Below are 16,472 nucleotides of genomic sequence, written 5' to 3'. Positions count from 1 at the left end.
CGTCTGTTAATGAGTGACAAATAACTAATGACTTGAGCGGACATTGACCCTTAGTGTGGGCATGCCGTGACTCGAAGATATCTTTACGACAAACGAGGCTCGAAGGTGCTCGTGCACATGATGATAGGTTACCGGGGGGGTTCATGTGTGTGTTTTTATGGTGCTTCCTTGTGGGTGTTTGGACTAAAAGGGAGGTTTTGTTTCAAGTGCACACCTGACCCCATAGTCTGACCCGGTGCTATCGAAGGAAGGGCAAAAAGGAGCATTACACTTCTCTTGGGATGAGAGAAGCATTGACAGAATGGTAAAGTGCGTGCAAGGGAGAGAGAGAGAGATGGGACTGATCTATGAAAGGTTTGCATGTATAAAAACACGTGCAGACTTGATGCACAGAGGTTTGCGTCTGGCAATCCATTTTGCATATTTGCCTTCATGAAATGCAGAGTATCAGAAGGCACAAACTACCGGGAGGAGAAGATGTAAATGCAATCATTTTGCAAATATGAAACCTGTTTGCGGTCGGCGTTTTTGCGCCGATTTTTAACACGTTTGGAAAGCAAGTGCAAACTGGCACAGTGTTACGTGACTGATGGAAAGAGTGAATCTTTTGTGTGGAGACGGAAGAAGAGGCATATTGTCTACCCAGTAATACCAGTTTTGAGCTACTGGGAGACCTGATTTGGAGACAGTCGCGAACTCCTTGCAAAGCCGCATTTACTCGTTTCTGAATCATTCCAGGGCGCCATCGCAGTGTGCCGGTGTAATAACACGTAATAATGTCTCTGTATAAATATGTATGCAATGTAATGTACTAGGGAATATCATGTAATAACGCCGAGTTGTCCATCTATTAGCGCAATAGTGTGTATTTCACCTGGCTATGAAGCTATCTACAGTAAGTAATAACCTAATAAATCGTAAATTTCATCGTCTTAGGTTGTAGGACAAAACATGTAGCATATATATTATGTCTTGTATGACTTAGTTGATCTTATTTTGTACACTTTATCGGGTAATACGAGTGTAACGGTGACTTTAGGGGTGTTATTTCATGTCCTGAGTGCTCTAATGTTAAAAAATGTATTCAGGAGATCGTAAACAGGTTTTCTGTTTCACTTCTAAATAAGAAATCCTACTTCATGGAAATTCACTTAGCACCATGATAAAGGGGGGATTACTGTAGATATCAGGGATGTCCTATAATATCGACCAAAATAAGATACCAGATTGGTTTTGTGGCCCACATTGATATCGGCACGCGAGTGAGACCTCCTCAAACGGCACCACTTGCCAGCTCAGTATGTCAGTCTGTATTTATTTCCAAGTGTTGCCTTCCAATTGCAAAGATGCCATTTGAGGGAGGAGCTGGTGCCAGTATGGGTATGGATTGATATCGGTGGGCAATACTGGTATTTTCTAATAGCTTTACTGTGCACTGAAAATGAATCAACACACAGCAATTATTATTGTCTCAATAACCGGCAGCACAAGTGTGTACCCAAATAATTGTGTCTTGCCTCCAGGTGGGAACGGCATGATCTGGGGCTGCATGAATGCTGGGGAGCTGCGGTTCACTGAGGGAAACGTGCACTGTGACATTCTGAGGCAGTAGCCTGCATCACCTTCATTGGGAAAGTGGCAGTTTTAGATGGATGCTGTAAGAACTACTGTGAGCCCGGTTCTACAACATTGCAGTATCTGCGTAAAAGAGCTTATGTCGGTTAGTTAGACGGTAAATTAGCCAGATTTCTTTGAAAGAGCTTTTCACCATTTGTAGAGAGGATGTGCAACAGACTTGAAACAGCCGGACAAACAAACAGTGCACGTCATTAGTTTCTAAAACACAGCTGCACGATAAAGAAGAAAGAGCGCTTAACTGCAAAGCATTCCCTTCTTGCACAGAAAGAATCTCCATCTGCCCCAAACTGATGGGGTGAAAGGAGGACGACCCGACCCAAAACGCCTTCGGGTGGGGGGGGGTGTGCACAAAATAGATCACGGTGCTATGAGGTCTCGCTTCGGAGCGCCAGAGGTCTGTTTTTAATGACAACAAGAGCTTTGCAGCGCAGCGCCAGGATGGGTCCAATGAACTAGATCCTCGGCGTAGGAGTTCCTCCCTCGCTGTGCGCATCAGAAACAACTTTGAAAGATCCCTGCAACAAAATCCATGATATTGTCTTGCTATCCTAATTTGACTTGGTGTCAGCTTAGCACACTGAGGTTAAATGGGCAATTAGCATCTCTGCTCGCATGCGGACAAGACGACTAAAGGAGGAAACGTCTATTCTTGTCACTTCCTCGCAGTTACTTTCTGTTTGGAAATGCGGCAGATGAGGAAGGGTCACATGTGGTCAGGCTAAGGTCAAAACAGCCTGAGAAAGTGATATTTGAGCCTTTGCTTGCAGCCTGGGGAGGCAATATTACACTTAATTAACAATTAACCATCATTTTTAAATGTTGAAGTGTTTTAGTGAGTTTCCTCATAAAGGTTTCGTTTTCCTGACACTATTTATGGGCCTGCAAGCAAAGCATCTTATTATTCCTCATTGTTATGATTATTATTATCATCATCATCATTATCGTCATTATTATCATTATTATCATCATAAATTGCGCAGCACACATATGACTGGGAAGGTCTTGATCGTAGGTAGTGTGCTGTTTGTAGTAGTTAACATTTTATGTAACCGAGGGGACATAATTGACGAACAAAGTTGAAAACGGGCCACTTGATTAGGAATCCGTCCTTCAGGCCATACATTGTGAATTTCTCTTGGACATGAATATACATCTGTCTATGCCGCGCATTAAACATGCGAGCAACCTGCAAGGATACAACGCTGGGCCAGAGGAAAGCAACAGGCAGGCCCATTCAAAATTTCTGCAGAAATTTCTCTCCTCACGATCAGCTGTGCTTATTTCAACTTGATATTACTCGATAGGTTTCACTGGGGTGACATTTATGTTTGGTAACATTTTGTGAAATCATCAAACGACGTCACTGACAACCAAAGTTGAAAACTGCAACACGCAGGCCCGTTCAAAATTTCAGCAAGTTCTGAAGTTACCATCTTCTGTCCTTATTTGCGCCTAATGACTCCCTCTTTATCCATCTCTGACAACGCCACGTGCTCCTGTGCTTACTGGATAGGTTGTGTTGGGGCCCCAAAAACAACAGTAAATTCAACCTCCACAAGAGCGTACACTACAGTGTTTTTACGAGGAACCACATCTGACTCCAGAGATGCTTTAAACAGGCATCCGTACCCGTCCGTACCCTGCCGGGTGGCAAAGAGCAGCAAGTCAGCACAACTCTGCAAGTGGATACAACCCTTCTCAGGTTTCATGAGAATCTGAGCGTTGGGATAGCCAAGGTTTAATATCAGTGGAGAATGGAGACGGTCGTCTGTTGTGCTTTGCTGGAAGTGACTGGCTGATCGGTCAGGGTTAAATGTACATTACATTTAATTTGACATCTATATTTTTATATATTTAATTATGACTATTGTCTATTTATCGAACAGCTGCTAAACTCATTTTGTTGCACTGTGCAGAAAGTGTATTTCAATATAAATCAAATGTAATAAATAATTACATAAATATTATAAAACAAAATACGTTTATTTATATTATATTAAATAAATCAATCAATAAATTATCTATTGTGTTCTACATTATGTTCCGATTGGACTATTTTACAGAACCACAAGGCGGTAAATGTGCTATACAGTTGAACTCTCACGGTTTTTCAAAATAAATTAATACGCCGAGCCATTTGTAAAAAAAAAAATAAATAAAACATATGTAAAAAAAAGTTACGTATCCGTGGCCTAAATTAAGCCTAAGCGTACAAATTGCTAAATGTGCAAAAATACAAACATAAAAGGCATTCAGAAGGCACATTCAAATACGTGATATGTACACTGGTCACTCATTACTGCTGTCAGTATTTTTACATATAATACGCAGCACAAGAAGTACACCGTCCGATCCTCACGTGTGAGTCTGTTATGTCTTATACGTCTTATTTTCTCTTATTATGTCTACTATATTGGATAATAGGGGTGTAAAAAAGTGACTATAGGGGTGTTATTTCATGTCTGGAGAGCTCTAATGTTGAAAACCACATTATATAATAATGTTAAGCAAATTTAGAAGGTCGTAAACAGGTCTTCTATGCTGTAACTACAAAAATATGCCACTTAAAAATATGGAATCCTACTTCGCGAGTCTGCAACCAATTAACCACGATGAACGAGGGATTACTGTAACTTCTTCTTTAAAAGGGTTGACTTTTTGGCTTCGGGTAAGAGGTTAGGAGGTTGGCTTTGGGTTGTAGAAATTGCTACTACTATTTTCTTATGAAAGCTTGATTTAGGACACAGCATAACATTGAGGTTTGTTATTCACAACCTCCACTTTTGTGGTTTCACAGCACAAACTGAGGTGCTATTGTGTCTCCAGCCGGGTCCACGGTGAGCTTGGTGGGTCAAAGGCGTGTTGAGAGCGTGGAACACAATACACTTAGTGTGAGTTGAGCAGCATGCTACCACTTCACACTATTTGTTATACATTTTGCCTTTGCCGCTGGGTTTTCAATTGGGAGTGTGACTTGCACAATGAAGTCAGTGTAAGAAGAAAAATCTGTACATTTAAAGCACTCAAAGAGCTTGAAGGCTTTTCCTGCTGCAAAGAAAAAAATAAAAATAAAAAAGCCCATCCAAAACAGAAAAGAGGAGATGAAATCCCGGCAGACACAGACCACCAAATCAATCACTTGCAAACTAAGTACTGACAACTCAAACTCTTCCATTCGTACCATGCTGGGCTTGGACGCCGTTCCCCCTCCCTCTCCTGGCCCCCGCTGGTGTACGCTCACGCTGAGCATTCGTGCTTTCACCCATTTGCTTGTCCCATCACGTCAATTCTGTTCAATTACTGCCATTTTGTTGATTTTCTGGATTATTTGCCGCCTTATTTCTGATTATTTCTATTGTGCGAGTTGGCGAGGAGCGATCGCAGTCATTAAAACGACCCGTGATTATTATGCACGCAAACGTTTTTGCAGGCGAGCGAGCGTTCTGTGGGTTGGACTTTTGGATTATCTTGAATCTGTGCTTTATTTCTATTTTGAATTGGATCTGTTGAGATTGCATTACCTTCTATGACTTGGCTATGCTGCTGTGGGTTTGACGTTTGGATTATTTTGAGGATGTGTTTTATTTCTGTTGAAATATGAATAAAAATGAATTATGTCTGTTAAGAATTTGCAAGGAGAGATTACACAACAACCAGGCTATGACTTGGCTATCTTGTACGCGTGTTGGTTTGTTTGATTTTGGATTATTTTGAGTGTGTTTTTAAGTCATTCTTTGACTTGGCTACGTTGCATGCGTGCATGTGCTGTGGGTTTGCCTTTTGGATGATTTGGAGTCTGTTTTATTTTGATTACGAATGGTGTCTGTTAAGAATTTGCAAGGAAGAATTGCATTGCTGTCATTCGATGACTTGGCGATGTTGCGGGCATGCATGAGCATGAGCATGCAAGCATGCTGTGGGCTTGACTTTTGGATTATTTGGAGTCAAAGGCCACAAAGGATGAAGACTTTTGTACTTTGGTGAGGTCATCGTGTGCGTCTGACTTCCTTCTGCTCCTTCATTTATCACCGAGTGCAACCTGCCGTCCCGTCCATGTGCATGTCCCCGCGCGGCATCAGGGACTGGCTAGACCGCCGCCCCTTGAGAGAATTCTATTCCTTTTAGAATGTTAAACAATTTTCTCCCGCGACTACCTGTCAGCTCCCACAGTCCCAGATATTATCCGCTGCATCTGGATGATTCCTCATCCTTATTTTCCGCGTCTTTTCCATTGGAGGAGGATGCGGCTGTAGCCTTTTGTCTGTTTATCTGCTCACCTCTGCCGCCGCTGTCGCATCTTCCTTTTCTCTGACTCTCCCCTAATCTCCCTCTGTATCTGGCTTCCATTTTTCCTGCATCGCAACCGGTGAGCCGCTTTATCTTTTCGATGTTATCGCAAACTTTGGTATAGGGGTGGGATAAAACGAATCCAGCACACTCTGCAATTTCCTTCCCTCATTCATCTGCTGAGGGAAGCAACGGCGTGCAACTTTGATGTCTCTTCCGAGGATATTGCTCTGATTAGCCTTTTTCCCAACGATTTCAAAGTCAAGATAAATGTTTTCATTTGCTGAAGATTACAGGATTTTTTTTGTTGTATTTACACCCACTCAATGATCAAATTAGAGCTTTCTGCGTTACGACAGAAAGTTCTAAACACATCACATCAATGCTTATCGTGTAATGATACGCTCCATAAAGATGAGACGCCGCGTCTCAGGGGGGACTGAAAAGCTCAATCCTGCGAAAGACAGACTAATGTGATGAAAGAAAAAGTGGTAAACACGAGGAAGCTCATGCGTTAATAGGCGCCGGCTGCTAATTGCAGTGACTATACTTAGCATCAGCATCACTGCCACACTCGCTCTGGAGGCAGGCCACTTGATACCTCAGTGCATGATGGCGGGGAAGCCTCTATAAAAGTCTAATATACGAGTCAAGCGCCGCTGTCGAATGATTCTGTCTTTTAGCTTTGTTGTCATTTGTCTTCCGGGGAAAAAAGGGCTTTGGCCTTCACTTGTGAATTCAACCTGGCAGGCTACACGCAATTAGTCAATAAACAAACGCTAACAAGTATTCACTCTCTTTACCCTTGACTCCTTGACATTCCTTGTATCCATATTTTCACAGTTAGACCCTCTGAATATGGTTTTTAACATCACTGGAGCCCTCTCGACGTGAAATAACACCCCTGTAGTCACCTTTACACTCCTATTACCCAGAAAATAAGACTCATAACGTCGGCGGTTCAAAGAAGAAGCCGCAGCAATAGTAGTGATTATTGTGCCTGTGGTGAGATCATTCAAACCTGCAATAAAAGCCTGTTGTTCTGGCGATCAGGTCTAGCGCTTGTATGTCTCACCGAACATTGCAGTAACATTACTGACTAGTGACCAGTGTAGAATACTACAAGTCATCACAGCGTCTTTTGAATGAGCCTTCTGAATGCCTGATATTCGTGTTTTACTTCATTTTGCCATTTTCATGCTTAAAAAATGCTAAATAGTCAAAACAATATGCACAACTTGCTTAAATATGCACATTTTTTTGAGTAATAGGCTGTATTCAACCACAAAACAGCATGACTGGCAAACCACGACGCAGTAAAATTTGAAGTACGAAACGGCGAGGGATTAATGTATTTTGATAAATGATTTCGATATTACAACCTTACGTACGACAGTGGCCTCAAATCTATTAGATGCCATGCCTCAAATAATGGCCTTTTTCCCAGCTCAGGAAAAAAAGTACAAGAGAAGAAAAGACATATTTTGAAAATTTTAAAAAACATCAGAAATTGAAGAAAGAGCTGTAATTGTACAAAAATAAAATCATATTACGAGACGAAAAAAATCATATTCTAATGACAAAAAAGTCACAATTTTAAACTATTACATAATATAATATTAAATATACTGTATTTTATATAAACATTTTTTTAACTAGATTGGGGAAAAGTTCTAATAAATAGCATGAATAGAATAAAGTCAAAATACTATGGGAATAAAGTCATAAGATTACGGGACTAATGATTAAGAAAAAAGTTGAAATATTTGGGGAAAAAAAGGCAAAAATGGGGGGGTGGGTTGACCAAAGAGCCAAGTTGATGCTAGTAGGCTTTTTCATTTCCATCACAAAGCTGAGCTGAGATGCAGTTGCAGAGATGAACTACATAACTTATCTACATGTGCTGCTTTACAAAATATGCAAGGGGCCCCTGCGTCCACTCATTTTTCACTATGTGGCCCCCACTGGACAAAGCTGAGACACCCCTGGTTTACATTTGGCAGGATATTACATGCAAGTAACACGCGTGGCCACAAGCCATAACATATCAAATGTAAAGTACGCTTTGCCTGCGCTTTACTTGCATCACTCATCCAGTGACGACACGATTACAGGCGATGCAGGGTACCTAATATTCTGGCCTGTCACTACATTGTATACATTTTTGATCACTTCCTCCTTAACCTTTCCGACATCTTCTGGGCTTCATCCTCCCTCGAAAAAGAGGCTTTAGGGATTATTTAACGGTGACCCAAAAAGAGCCTCCGTCGTCTTTACAGGCATCTCTTCAAAGACAAAATTCCTCCATTTGAGGGGAGAGAGTTTTGAGGTTGAGCTGTGAAGAGCGGGGACAGAGCTCAAACGATGTAACAGGTCAACACCGCTTAAGTGGCGCTAATTCCCTTTGACATGTGGACACGTTTTGGACAAACCACAGACATTTATTCTTGGAGAGACTCCACGGCGACAGCTAATAGCGCATCCTGCCTCACATCGGACTGCATACTCCAAGGACGTCCTGCACCTGCCCCTCAAAACTGAATATACAGTACATTTGTCAGGGCCCTGGACCTAAGTGTGTATGACGAAGAGTTCCAGCAATCTCTATGGCAACAGTTTGGCCTTTGGAGAACAAAAGTGCAATAAATGATGCCAACACTTTAATTTACTTTGTCACTAACGGACCGGTCGCCATAGCAACAGCCTAAACAGCAGTAGTAGGGGTCCAGCTATTTGCTTTCACCCTGACAACGTTTCTTCCCCTAAAGGAACAGATAAGATGTTGCCATTCTCTCCAATGAACACACGTCAACATGCGCCGCTAACAGCATAAAGTGTCTCAATAAGTGTTTCCCAGCGTGTGTTGTGGCAGCAGGGATGAGATAATAGCAAAGTGGTGTATAAATAGAGAGCGAGGGATGGCAAACCACTTCAACTTTTATGTCACTTCACTTGGGAAAGAGCAATTAGGAGAGGCGAGGGTGGACATAACGTCCTTACCAGGAGGGACAGTACAGTAATCCCTCGTTTATTGCGGTTAATTGGTTTCACAAAGTAGGATTCCTTATTGATGAATGGAATATTTTCATACGTAGAGCATAGAAAACCTGTTTAAAACCTTCTAAGTACGTTTTTTAACATTAGAGCCCTCTAGACATGAAATAACACCCCTATAGTCACCTTTACACACTCATTACCCAATACAGTAGACATATTAAAATAAAAGACGTAACATAATAGTTCCCTCCTGTTCTGTACAATACTTCCCGCATCGATGTAACATTACTGCCACCTACTGCCCAGTGCAGAATACTACATATCACAATGTCTAAATGCATTTTCTGAATACCATAATTGTATTTTTGTTTTAGCCATTGTTAGCCTTGAAAATGCTTAATTTCTGCAAAATATAGGTAAACATTTGCTCATTTTTCAGGCCATATTAAACGACAAAGCAGCGTGATCGTTCAATTAATATGTTCTCAAAAACCGCGATAGAGTGAAGTCGCGAAATTCAAAGTGCGAAGTATGTAACATCTGATATACCTGCAGGTGTTACGCTTGACAAGTCCAGCATTACTTTACACGCTACATGCCAGGCTAGTAGTTGCCCACGGCAATTTATAAATAACTTGCACACGTCCATCAGCTGCTTGTCCATTTTCAGTTTTCGGATGATTCGGTTTTGACTCTGTTTTCATCCAATATTGCATGTCCATTTGCCCTGTGCTGTATCGTGCCCATACGAAACACACTTACACGCTGCTGACTCCGTCTGCATTTGTTTTATTGCGTGCGGCCGCTAAACAACCCACCACGGGGCCAAGGAAAGTTTCCAGTGCCAGCAATTTGATGAAAAAGGTGTTGAATAAACATCTCGCCATGATGTACGGAAAGTTTGCATCAACAATAACTTCAATCTATTTCTCATTTATCATTAGTCTGCATTGGTCTCTGCCCGTAAACCGAGAATTATTCCACATGAAATTCATTTTTGGGTGTCTGGAATGGATTCAAATGATTTCCTATGGGAAAAATTGCGGGCCGCATGGTGGCCTAGTGGTTAGCATGTGTGGGTTTTCTCCGGGTACCCCGGCTTCTTCCCCACATTCCAAAAACATGCATGTTAGGTTCGTTGGCGACTCTAAATTGTCCATAGGTATGAATGTGAGTGTGAATGGTTGGTTGTCTATATGTGCCCTGTGATTGGCTGGCGACCAGTCCAGGGTGTACCCCGCCTCTCGCCCAAAGTCAGCTGGGATAGGCTCTAGCATGCCCGCATACCCACAAATGAGGATAAGCGGCATAGAGGATGGATGGATGGATGGATGGATGGATGGATGGATGGATGGATGGATGGATGGATGGGAGAAATTGCCTTGGTTTTGTACGTTTTGGTTTTCATCTGACCTTTTGGAAGGAATTAATAACAAAAACTGAGGTGAGCAGTTAAAAGATGGAGTGATCATAAAGCAGGAGCTTCGTGTGTGTGTGTGTGTGTGTGTGTGTGTGTGTGTGTGTGTGCACGCAGGTGAAGGAACAAACTGGCCCAAAGGCCCGCGGTGCTTAGGTTAGATAAATAAGCCACCAAAAGACCTTAAAAGAGCACCAAGGTGGGGGCCAGAGGGTAATGGCTGTTTAGTTTACACGTGCATGATAATGCCTCTCCACTTTCACTCCCTGTGGGACTCCCCCCCCCCGCCCGAGGGACGCCGCATCACAAAGGTCAGCGACAATGGGCTCGTCATTCATGTGGTTCCCATAGCGACCACACAGGCCACGGGGGTCATTGTCATCACGGCATTCTCCCGGCGGCGACTAATTGTTTGTGCGCCGGGACTCAAATATCAATCAAGCCGATTGTGCACGATGCAAAGGAATGTGACAATTACTTTGCTTGTTTTCTATTTCTTTCTCTTCTCCTCGCTTCTTCCAGAGAGGATTTTAGCATCTAATAAAAACCAGGATGCTGGAAGTCTGAAGTAATTCCACCATCTGGATGACGGTCACTTGTTTTTCCCCCCTCCCTATTTGGTGAGCATCCCAGCGCCTCTGAGGCTGGTAGATGAGTGCCGGCTGATTGTGTCTATCAGAACTGGCACGGCAACAACAAAGTGTCTCAGGGTCACATCAGCATTGAAAAAGTAGCACGCTATACTGTACATTGAAGCTATTTTTGCAGCTAAAAAGGAGTTTGCATTTAAATGAAGTGCATTAAACCCCAATTTGCAAGCAAAGCTGCATTTAAACTGATGAGAGGCATTAAATTCAATAACACGATGCTGCACAATATGATAAAAATGGAGTGATATTACTTGAACACATTTCAATGCTTCTTCTTTGAATGTCGATATGTTGTGTTTCTTCTTCTCCCTTATTTTCAGATATGAACAAGATAAGCTCAACTCGTGTTCAATGTGTCCATTATGCTGATGGGGGTTGCACTCTGCCAGCGCCCCCAAGCGGTCACAGGTGGAAACGCATCCTATAAAAACTTCCGAAAACTGATTTTAGACGTCAGACAGCGATTTAGTAATTAGAGCCCTGAATGAATGCAGGGTCTGTAATTAGCACGCATGATCACATCATAGGGGAGGAATTGCAGCTGGATTGCAAAAAAATAAGAATAAAATGTTTTTCCTACCAGGTGAGCCGCGCGTCTTGTCCGTGGAGAAGATTCAGTGAAGAACAACAAAGATGAATATTGAAATATCCTCAATTTGAGCCGCGTCCGGAGCTCCGTGTCTCAGCAGAACCTCCTCCGTCCGGACCCTCTCGCTTCTATTTGTGACCCACGCAGGAGAGAGCGCGCCGTGCAGCTTGAAACCGGACACTGCGCCACAGACAATGTGCCTCCCCCCTGAGGGGAGAAGGGAGGAGGTGTGGCGAGGGGGTGAAAAAAAAGAAGGAGAAGGGACGACAGAACTTTCCTTCACATAGATCGTTCACTTCGTGTGTGATGGGGAGTGGAGGGGGGGAACGTTACGTGTGCATTCGAGCGGCGTTTGTGTGGATGCGCAATGTGCGCGCCCTCCTCCTCTTGGCGCGTCCACACCAGCAGCAGGAGACGTGCCGGCGATGCACAGATGTCCTGCAGGTGGACTAGGGGGGCAGGTTAGCCCGCTGCAACCTCTGGAGCAACAAGTGGAGAGATGGATATCAGGGACTCCACTATAGTTTCTTTAGTCCTGAATAATTTTCATCAGCCAAATTGAATCCTGCCCGGACAGAAGAACAGCTACTAAATATTCAAGGCGGTGTTGCTTTTGCCCCTCGAGAACAGAACTTCTCAAACTTTTTTCAGGGTTAGGGCCCAAGACCCACACTGTAACACCCAACCCTAGGGTTAACCCGAACCCCCCCAACCCTAACCAAGAAAAGATGCAAAACAGGACCAGAGCATCACTATTTGATCTATTATTGTCCACAACACTGCTCATCTGTCGTTTTCTTGTTTGAAATATTTGGAAAGAAGAATTATAATTGAAATTAAATAACTTAACGAGGCTTTGTGCAAATAAAACGATCAACTTAAAATGAAACAATATCTGTGGACAGTAATCGCTCAGCACCGCGCTTTGGATTTTGCAGCTTCACTTTCACAATTGAAAAAATATAGTAGTCGATCAGTCATGCTGCTTTGTGATTGGATGCAGCCCATGAGCAAATGTTACGTATTTTTTCATCTATAGTGAGCATATAAGCATAAAAGTGGCTAAATGAAGTACAATTCACAATAAGGCATTCAGAAGACGCATTCAAAGATGGTGTGATGGTGTGTAGTATTCTAAACTGGCCACTAGGTGTCAGTCATGTTACTGTAATGTTGGGTGAGACACGCATGTGACTGTTGAGGCTGTGACCCACACCAGGCTAAAACTCAACTCCAAGGCTGTGTGTCAAAAATAGGCATTTTTAATCGGCAAGCAATCAGCCGCCATGCGTGGGCGCTCTTGGAACTCCTGCAAAGCAAAACTCAACTTAACATTAAACTTAAAAAAATAAATAAATCTTGTACCAATTTCTGTACAGACATGGCAACAAGAAAACGCGAGAACAGCGGTGTCCAAAGTGTGGCTCAGGGGCCATTTTTGGCCTGCAGTGTGTTTTTATTGGCCCTCAGCATATTGTAAAATGCAAATGAATTCATCATTGTTAGATAATACAGTAATCCCTTGTTTACCACAGTTAATGGTAACAGATAAGTGAATGTATTGTTTATAAATTGAATATTTTTGTAATTAGACCATAGAAAACCTGTTTACGACCTTCTAAATACGTTTTTTCTAAATTACCAGAGCCCTCTAGACATGAAATAACACGCCTATAGTCACATACACTCCTATTACCCCATTTAGTAGACATAATAAGAGAAAATAAGCATAATATAGACTCACACATGTCAGCAATGGGAGAGTTCCTTGTTCTTTTTTTTTTTTGCTTTCTGCTCTGTATGGTACTTCATCCAGTGGCTAATGTCTCATCAATGGAACATGACTGACACCTAGTGGCCAGTGCAGAACACTACATGTCATCACGACGTCTTTCAATGCATCTTCTGAATGCCTCACATTTGAATTGTAGTTTACGAAGCCATTTTTTGCTTGAAAATGCTTAATTTAGGGAAAAAAGATGTACAATTTGCTTAAATATGCACATTTTTTGACAAATAATCATCCGTAATAACCACAAAACGGCGATGATTTATCAATTAATATATTTTAGACAAACTATAACCTACATTGGATTGCTTTTAGCATCTTTTATGGAAAAAATGTATCAAAGTGGGCCACCCACATTATTCATTTTCTCAATATGTGACCCTCATCACGCCTGCTCTAGAATGACACTCAACAGAGCGCAGACGTCCACCAAGGCCAAACAATGCTGATTTGTACCAAAGAATTAGTATCGACATCCACCTCCTGCCTGACTTTTGCCGTTAAGATAGACTAGCTGCTTATTTTTGCAACTTAACAAACAAATTAAAAAAAAAACAAGCCTGTTGGTGCGGATAATGAGCTTCCAGACGGGAGGCTCGCTAAACCTTGAACCTTTGTTTTTCCACACTGCAGCTTCATAACCAAAACAAAATTGCATCCACTTGAAGTAAAAAAATGAGTGACAGCAGTGTGTCTCCGTCACTCTGTGCACCTTAATCCTCACATCCGCAGTTCAATTACCTGTGCATCCCCCGTGTGAATGGACCACCAGCAGGCTCCCCACAACACCAGTAGTCGTATAAAGACAGCTTCAGGGCTGCCACACAAAGAGTGAGCGCGTGCTTAGCAGCAGCACGTTCGTGCGCCTCTTTGTCGAAGTCAGTGACTGTTTGAATGCTTCCTAATACCCATGTACATATTCAAAACAGGCCATTTTCATAAAGATGTCCCACATTGGAGGCGACGCGAGTGGCCTCCCCCGCAGCTCACACTGGCTCACCTGCCTGCTGCGGAAGACGCAAAAAACAGTAAACAAACACTCGAAAATCCGCACATGAATGCCGATATCTTAAAGTGCTGCGGCTTTACATGCATTTGTGTTGGAAATGTTGGGCCGCCAACTGGGGGCCTCCAGCGGCGCAAGTATAGCGAGTGCAGTAAGCCCTCGCCACTCTCAGCTTCCAATCACGGCTTCACAGTTTTTCAAATCATGCTCTCTCGTGGTTAAATATGGCCTATTATTATTATTATTATTATTATTAAATATGCAAATTGATGTATTAGTGGCCTAAATTAAGCATTTTCAAGCATAAAAATGGCTACATAAACTAAAATACAAACATAAGGCATTCAGAAGATGCATTCAAAGACGTTGTGATGATATGTAGTATTGTACACTGGTCACGAGGTGTCAGTAATGTTACATTGATGAGATAATAGCCACCGCAGGAAGTACTGTACAGAACAGGAAGTAAAAAATGAACGACAGTGCCAACATGTGTGAGTCAATACAGTATTCTGTCTTATTTGTGTCTTCATTTCTCTTATTTCTGTCTACTGTATTGGGTAATAGGAGTGTAAAGGTGACTATAGGGTTGTTATTTCTAAAAATGTTTTTAAAAAAACATATTTAGAAGGTCGTTCATAGGTTTTCTTTGCTCATTCATGAATCTTCTATGCCGCTTGTCCTCACTAGGGTCGAGGCGGTATGCTGGAGCCTACTCCAGCTGACTTTGGGCGAGAGGCAGGGTGCACCCGGGACTGGTCGCCAGGCAGTCGCAGGTCACATGCTGTATAAATAAACATATTATCATTTATCATTTAGAGTTTCCAGTTAACCTAACGTTCATATTTTTGGAATGTGGGAGGAAACCGGTACCGGTACCCGGAGTACTAGAATGTAATGACAGACCCCCTGAAACAGCGGTACGTACGTTTACAGCTTTTTTAAGATAGCCTCGGTTACAACCAGACGTACAATTTTTTATTTTTTTGTCATAGTTGTGGTGACCATGAAGGAGTCATATCTCGACACGCATGGAGGACGTACAAAGTATCTGAACGTGCGTTGGCCGCACTGTTTACGTATGTGGGCTGCACGTGTGGCGCACGACACACGTAGGAGTCCGCAAGTGCGACGTACAAACAAAAGTGACATTTTTCCCAAACCTGACACCAGCAAAACGTACGAAAGACACACGTTGGCCGTACGAAGCACGGAGACGTACGAAGTGTGCCCGTAGAGTTTGTTTGACATGACAAAGAACGCCTGCGGCTGGTCTTTTCTTGCATTTTATGCACGTAGACTGGCCGTGAACGTCCTTCCTTGTTTACTCAAGCCGACCTCCTCGACATAAGCAAAAACACAACAAACACCACAGCGAAACACTAAGCCGCTCCTCTGTGTCACACTGGCTCATGCTGCTCTGTAAACAAACCCCCACTCTGCTTTGTATCAAAGTAATGAGCCGTACACCACGAGAAAGCACGACTCTCTAACTTCAGCAACCATTGTAATCATTTTGACGTACAACTTTGACGCTACAAGTTGAAAAACATGATTTGGATGTGAGATGTATGGATTTAAAACTCAAACAGTAATGTCCAATTCACTCACAGCCGCTTTGACCTCCACAGCGTTTTTTTTTTCCGTTCAGGAATTTCTCTCGCTCTCTCACGCACTTCCTCTGCATCCTTGGCTTCCCGGCACAATGTACATGTTAGTCGCGCACGGCCAAAAATGCAACCCGCTGAGCTCCAGATAGGTTTCAGTGCTGCATGAGGTGCATCGGGCGAGCATCCTCCCAAAACAAAACAAAATCAAATAAAACACAATGCAGGGCCTCTCTAGACACTCACATAAGGCACAGTGATGGATGATTGTTGCTCCCGGAAGGAGGCCTGAGACAAAATAAATCAAACTTATAAGTGTGTGTGTGTGTGTGTGTGTGTGTGTGTGTGTGTTGCTCAGTATTCTGTTTTGATGTCAAGCAAACCAACTCAAGTTGCCAGGCAACCAGAGAGAATCTGGAGGAAGAAGAGGGAGCCGCCTATATTTCACCTGGTCCTATGAAAGCTCAGCTGGACACAGTTGCGTGTGTGTGT

General features: G+C 42.7%; 2 protein-coding genes across 4 annotated transcripts in view; both read right to left on the bottom strand.

Moving 5' to 3' along the window:
• Positions 1–11,900, bottom strand: part of sema5a (sema domain, seven thrombospondin repeats (type 1 and type 1-like), transmembrane domain (TM) and short cytoplasmic domain, (semaphorin) 5A) — a 133,092-nt gene extending 121,192 nt beyond the window's left edge. For 2 of the 3 annotated variants that reach the window (XR_008567328.1, XR_008567329.1), the window contains exon 1: positions 11,570–11,900. The gene's annotated coding sequence lies outside the window, so the exon portion shown is untranslated. The remainder of the gene's footprint in view (positions 1–11,569) is intronic. The other variant, XM_054765309.1, reaches the window with a different exon arrangement.
• Positions 1–16,472, bottom strand: part of si:dkey-118j18.2 (uncharacterized) — a 192,338-nt gene that overhangs the window by 149,486 nt on the left and 26,380 nt on the right. The window lies entirely within an intron of this gene.

This window comes from Dunckerocampus dactyliophorus, chromosome 21 (assembly GCF_027744805.1).
Source record: "Dunckerocampus dactyliophorus isolate RoL2022-P2 chromosome 21, RoL_Ddac_1.1, whole genome shotgun sequence".
In the NCBI taxonomy this organism is placed as follows: Eukaryota; Metazoa; Chordata; class Actinopteri; order Syngnathiformes; family Syngnathidae; genus Dunckerocampus; species Dunckerocampus dactyliophorus.
Note: the sequence above shows the minus strand (reverse complement) of the source record. Positions and strands in the feature narration are given on the sequence as shown.